Source organism: Triticum aestivum, chromosome 4A (assembly GCF_018294505.1).
Source record: "Triticum aestivum cultivar Chinese Spring chromosome 4A, IWGSC CS RefSeq v2.1, whole genome shotgun sequence".
NCBI classification, from domain to species: Eukaryota; Viridiplantae; Streptophyta; class Magnoliopsida; order Poales; family Poaceae; genus Triticum; species Triticum aestivum.
The window spans coordinates 419351918-419358562 of NC_057803.1; positions in this window are offsets into that span (position 1 = coordinate 419351918).

The window sequence follows — 6645 nt, forward strand, 5'->3', positions numbered from 1 at the left end:
ATGGACCTTCTTCTAGCCTCTATACACTAAATTGTCTTGTTTATATAGACACGAGGGGTACTAGGGTTTCACATGCTCGGTGACAGTAAGAAGATAAACATGCCAGTTTCCCTATCTTGACTCGGGTAGACACCAGACGTCATAGCCTTTGTTGGCGGGCTGGTAGCACAACAGCTCGTGCACCATGACCAGTACAGCATGCGCGTTCGCCGGCCCGCAATGAGTGTGGGAGGATGTGGCCGTGACCAGAGTGAGAGAAGGCTTGGTGGTGCGGCCATCACGCTGCACAGAGGATGGGAGGGAAGAGTCATGCTGCTCATGCGCGGCAAGGTTAGTGGCAGCGTCGGCCGTGGGAGAAGGGGAGTGGTGAGGGGCGCCCCGACCTACCAGTGCCGGGCGCTCGGCACGATTACGGCGAGCATCAGCCATGGAGATGGTGGAACTAAGGAGGAACGATGAGAAGGAACTTCGGCACGCCCCTACCTGGCATGCCAAATGTCGGAATCGGGGCTCTGCAGACCCAACAAATGTTTGAACTCTGGAGCATGTGCGAAGGACTCCGCTTGTCTACAGCAAGATGCTCACTGCCCCACGGCGATGCTCCGTCGTGCTCGAGCGGGCGGAAGAAGAAAGAAACACAATGATTTACCAAAGTTCGGGCCACCTGTCAGTGCAACAAACACCCATGTTTGCTACTCGGACTCATGCACAGGCGTGGAGTCTTTCATACGTCATGTATCCATACTTGAGTCAAGACAAGCCAGAGAAACCGCACTTCGTGGGATCAAGGAGAGCATTAAGAAGATCAAGTTGAAAGGAGCTCACCTTAGGGAAGCATCTCTTGCTGAGCAAGAGAGCCCATCCGGGTCGAGGCAACACCTAACAGAGCCAAGACCAATTCGCCCTGACCGGGCTTGCCAGGGCCGCCAAGATGAGAACCTGCCAGGGTCCCTGCCGGCAGGACTTCGCCAAAATGCCACCGCCGCACCTCATCAAATCCAAGTCACTAATCAGTGCAGTGTCAAGCTCTCTAATAACCAAGTGGATCCCACCAGGCACCTGGCAGCATGGCGAGGAGGAGATTAGCTTTATTGACACCCGTCCAGATGGTGTGTCACGTTACCGAGGAGGAGATGGCGAAGCGGCTCGACAGGCTTGTCGGTCTTCAACCTCAGCATGATACCTAGAGGAGCATTTATTGCACTTTTCCTAACTACCAGTGTTAGGTACAATAGCACTGTTAGCTATCTAATCACACCAAAATGACTGTTTTGACACTATGGTCGTGCCTTAAGCTATAAAGGAGGCCTGAGGCAACCTAGCAAAGGGTTGGATTTCTAGACTCCCTAAGACTTGTACGCGCATGTAGCTCCCCCCAAGGCAACCTTGCCGCGCTGGGGCAGGCCGTTCCATCATGTTCCTTGTAGGATCGAAAGTATGTCTAGAGGGGGGGGGTGATTAGACTACTTGACCAAATAAAAACTTAATCTTTTCCCAATTTTAGTTCTTGGCAGATTTTAGCTATTTTAGGACAAGTCAAGCAATCATCACACAATTCAAGCAAGCATGCAAAGAGTATATTGGCAGCGGAAAGTAAAGCATGCAACTTGCAATAATGTAAAGGAAAGGGTTTGGAGATTTCAAACGCAATTGGAGACACAGATGTTTTTCCCGTGGTTCGGATAGGTGGTGCTATCCTACATCCACGTTGATGGAGACTTCAACCCACGAAGGGTAATGGTTGCGCGAGTCCACACAGGGATCCACCCAAGGGTAACGGTTGCGCGAGTCCACATAGGGCTCCACCCATGAAGGATCCACGAAGAAGCAACCACCCACAAAGGGTCCACGAAGAAGCAACCTTGTCTATCCCACCATGGCCATCGCCCACACAGGACTTGCCTCACTAGCGGTAGATCTTCACGAAGTAGGCGATCTCCTTGCCCTTACAAACTCCTTGGTTCAACTCCACAATCTTGTCGGAGGCTCCCAAGTGACACCTAGCCAATCTAGGAGACACCACTCTCCATAAAGTAACAAATGGTGTGTAGGTAATGAACTCCTTGCTCTTGTGCTTCAAATGATAGTCTCCCCAACACTCAACTCTCTCTCATAGGATTTGGATTTGGTGGAAAGAAGATTTGAGTGGAAAGCAACTTGGGAAGGCTAGAGATCAAGATTCATATGGTAGGAATGGAATGTCTTGGTCTCAACACATGAGTAGGTGGTTCTCTCTCAGAACATATGAGTTGGAATGGTGTATGTGTTCTGATTGCTCTCCCTCCGAATGAAGAGGAGGTGGAGGGGTATATATAGCCTCCACACAAAATCCAACCGTTACACATAGTTTTCCAATCTCGGTGGGACCGAATCAACAAACTCGGTCGGACCGAAAATGTAAACCTAGTGACCGTTAGAGATTTTCGGTGGGACTGACATGCAACTCGGTAGGACCGATATGGTTAGGATTTGGGCATAACGTAATCTCGGTGAGACTGATTACACAAACTCAGTGAGACCGAATTTGGTAATTAGCTAACCAGAGAGTTGGTCAGGCAAACTCGGTGGGACCGATTTGCTCTTTCGGTGAGACCGAAAAGTTACAAAGGGGAAACACTGAGTTTACATTGCAATCTCGGTGGGACCGATTCGCTCTTTCGATGAGACCGAAAAGTTACGAAAGGGAAACAGAGAGTTTGCAATCCCATCTCGGTGAGACCGAGATCCTTATCGGTAGAACCGAATTGCTAGGGTTTGGCAGTGGCTAATGACAAGTGAAACTCGATGGCGCCGGATTGGAAGAATCGGTAGGACCGAGTTTGGCTTAGGGTTTAGGTCATATGTGGATATGGGAAAGTAGTTGAGGGTTTTGGAGCATATCACTAAGCACATGAAGCAAGAGGCTCATTAAGCAACACCTCATCCCTCCTTGATAGTATTGGCTTTTCCTATAGACTCAATGTGATCTTGGATCACTAAAATATAAAATGAAGAGTCTTGAGCTTTTGAGCTTGAGCCAATCCTTTGTCCTTAGCATTTTGAGGGTTCCACTTTCACATCCATGCCATGCCAATCATTGAGCTTTCCTGAAATAATCATCTTGGAATAGCATTAGCTCAATGAGCTATATGTTGTTATGAATTACCAAAACCACCTAGGGATAGTTGCACTTTCATTCCTCTAGATCAATCCACCAGAGAAGGAGTAGGGGTTTACACTACAAAGTGGCCTGAACCTGGGTAAAAGAGAGTTGTCCACCGCTGCGCTGCCCCTGCTGTTTCCGCTCTTTGTGCAATGTGACTGTCCCCTTGATGAAGCACAAAGGGGCATCCCTGCAGCATAGGTGATTGTTCTTCCGTGCCGACATCTTTGGCGCGCCAGATAGGAGGAATCGCTTGCGCGAACTTGAAGCAGTAACAAGCGCGTCGATCTTCATCATCAACTTCCCCTCAATGAAAAATATAGCACGGCGGCGCACCCCTCTGCTTTAGAGGCCTCTTCGCCTATGGCTGCTAGAGCCATGGGTGTTGCGGCCACGGCAGGCGGACCTGGCACCACAGATGGTGCCACCAACCCCCTGGTCACCGCCGGAGCAGGAGCAGGCGCCGCGGGGGCAGCCCAACTCCCTCAACCTTTTGGCGAACATGCTCACACTGTTGCGGGCCAAGGTGATGTCCAGCTACCAACTCCTCATCACACTAGCGAGCACGAGCAGCGCGGCGTCAGCGCTTGCTCCGGTGCTTGTCAGCATCCACTAGCGATGCTGTCCAGAGGGGTGGCGATGGGACGCACACTCCATCCCACACAGGGCGAGTGACACAGGAGCCTGAGCGACACCGTCAATCCTCCTTGACCAAGCCCACATGGAAAGGGCCCAGAAGATCAAGATGCTGGCCATCAGGGACAACTTCGACCATGCACAACCGCTCTTTTGATTGGTATGATGCGACAAGGGCAAGATGATGCTCTTTCTGGTTCGTTCACGCCATGCGGAGACGGCGGCCAAAGCAATAGCGAGAGCTCAACCATTGCTGAAATTTCCTCCTGCAGCAGATGATGACCCACAAGTATAGGTGATCAATCGTAGTCCTTTCGATAAGTAAGATTTTTGAACCCAACGAGGAGCAAAAGGAAATGACCAGTGGTTTTCAGCAAGGTATTCTCTGCAAGCACTGAAATTATAAGCAACGAGTAGTTTGATAGCGAGATAATTTGTAACGAGAAAGTAATGATAGTAGTAACAAAGGTGCATCAAGGTAGCCCAATCCTTTTGAGATAAAGGACAAGCCAAAATGGTCTCTTATGATAAGCAAAGCGTTCTTGAGGGTACACGGGAATTTCATCTAGTCACTTTCATCAAGTTGGTTTGATTTTGTGTTCGCTACTTTGATAATTGGATATGTGGGCGGACCGGTTCTTAAGTGCTATTCTTACTTGAACAAACCTCCTACTTATGATTAACCCCCTCGCAAGCATCCGCAACTACGAGAAAAGTATTAAGAATAAATTCTAACCATAACATTAAACTTTTGGATCCAAATTAGTCCATTGCGGAATAGCGCTTAAACTAGGGTTTAAGCTTCTATCACTCTCACAACCCATCATCTAATACCTACTCCACAATGCATTCCCTTAGTCCCAAATATGGTGAAGTTTCATGTACTCTATGTTCACATGACATCACTAAGGGAATCACAACATACATACCATCAAAATATCGAACACATATAAAATTCACATGATTACTTGCAACAAGATTTCTCTCGTGACCTCAAGAACAAAAGTAACTACTCAAAAATGATAATCATGCTCAAGATCAGAGGGGTATTAAATAGAATATTGGATTTGAACATATAATCTTCCACCAAATAAACCATATAGTAATCAACTACAAGATGTAAACAACACTACTAGTCACCCACAAGTACCAATTTATAGTTTCGGTACAAAGATTGAACACAAGAGCTGAACTAGGGTTTGAGAGGAGATGGTGTTGTTGAAGATGCTGATGGAGATTGCCCTCCCCAAGATGGGAGAGTTGTTGGTGATGATGATGGCAATAATTTCCCCATCTGGGAGGGAAGTTCCCCCGGCGGAATCGCTCCGCCAGAGGGCAAAAGTGCTCCTGCCCAAGTTCCGCCTCAAGACGGTGGCGCTTCGCCCCGAAAGTCCTCTCCGTATTTTTTCTAGGTCAAAATGACTTACAAACCAGAAGAGGGGCACCAGAGGTGGGCCGAGGAGGGAAGAACCCACCAGGGCGCGCCTGGGCTCCCTGGCGCGCCCAGGTGGGTTGTGCCCACTAGGTGTCTCCCTCTAGTACTTATTTGCTCCAATATTCCTTATATATTCCATAAAAAAGTCCCCGTAAAGTTTCAACTCATTTGGACCTGTGCAAAATAGGTAGCCCGACGTAGCTTTTTCAAGTCCAAATTTCCAACTGCCGGAATTCTCCCTCTTTGTGCGAACCTTGAATACTGTGAGAGAAAAGGCATTAGAATTACTCCAAGAAGCATTATTATGCATAAAAACAACATAAATAAAAGTAGTTAAACATGATACAAAATGGACGTATCAACTCCCCAAAGCTTAGACATCGCTTGTCCTCAAGCGAGAACCGAAATCGAAAAACATGTCCACATGCTCAGAGAGAGAGAGAGAGGTGTCGATAAAAACAAAATACACACATAGAAGCATCATGTATATTATTATAACAACAACAAACTTTAACATAAAACTTGTATCATATAACTTATATCTTAGAAATATCATGAACAAGTAACAATTCATCACAAAACCGAAGTATAAAGCATAAACTCTATTGGAAACCAACAAACTATGTTCTCAATCAACGTTGCAACTACAATTCATCATCTTTTCAAGAAAGGTCATGTATCGGAGCCTTTAGGCAAGTCCGTTGATACATCTCCAATGTATCTACTTTTTCTCGCTCTTTTCCTCTTGTTTTGGACTCTAATTTGCATGATTTGAATGAAACTAACCCCGGACTGACGCTGTTTTCAGTAGAACTACCATGGTGTTATTTTTGTGCAGAAACAAAAGTTCTCGGAATGGAACGAAACTTTGTGAGTATTTTTTATGTCAATAATAATAATTTTTGGAGCCAAGACCCACCAGAGAGGGGCCCCTGGGTGGGCACAACCCACCAGGGCATGCCCCCCTCTCCTGGCACACCCAGGTCGGTTGTACCCACCTGGTGGCCCCGCAAACGACCCCCCTGATACTATAAAATCACATATTTCCAGAAAAAATGAGGGAGAAAGAATTATCGCGATCTACGAGTCAGAGCCGCCGCCAAGCCCTGTTCTTCCTCGGGAGGGTAGATCTGGAGTCCGTTTGGGGCTCCGAAGAGGGGGATCTTCGTTCTTCATCATCACCAACCCTTCTCCATCACGAATTCCATGGTGCACCCCACCGGGAGTGAGTAATTCCTTCGTAGGCTCGCTGGTCGGTGAGGAGTTGGATGTGATTCATCAAGTAATCGAGTTAGTTTTGTTAGGGCCTGATCCCTAGTATCCACTATATTTCTAGACTGTTGTTGCTATGACTTTGCCATGCTTAATGCTTGTCACTTTGGGCCCGAGTGACATGATTTAAGATCTGAACCATTTATGAATTCATCATTAT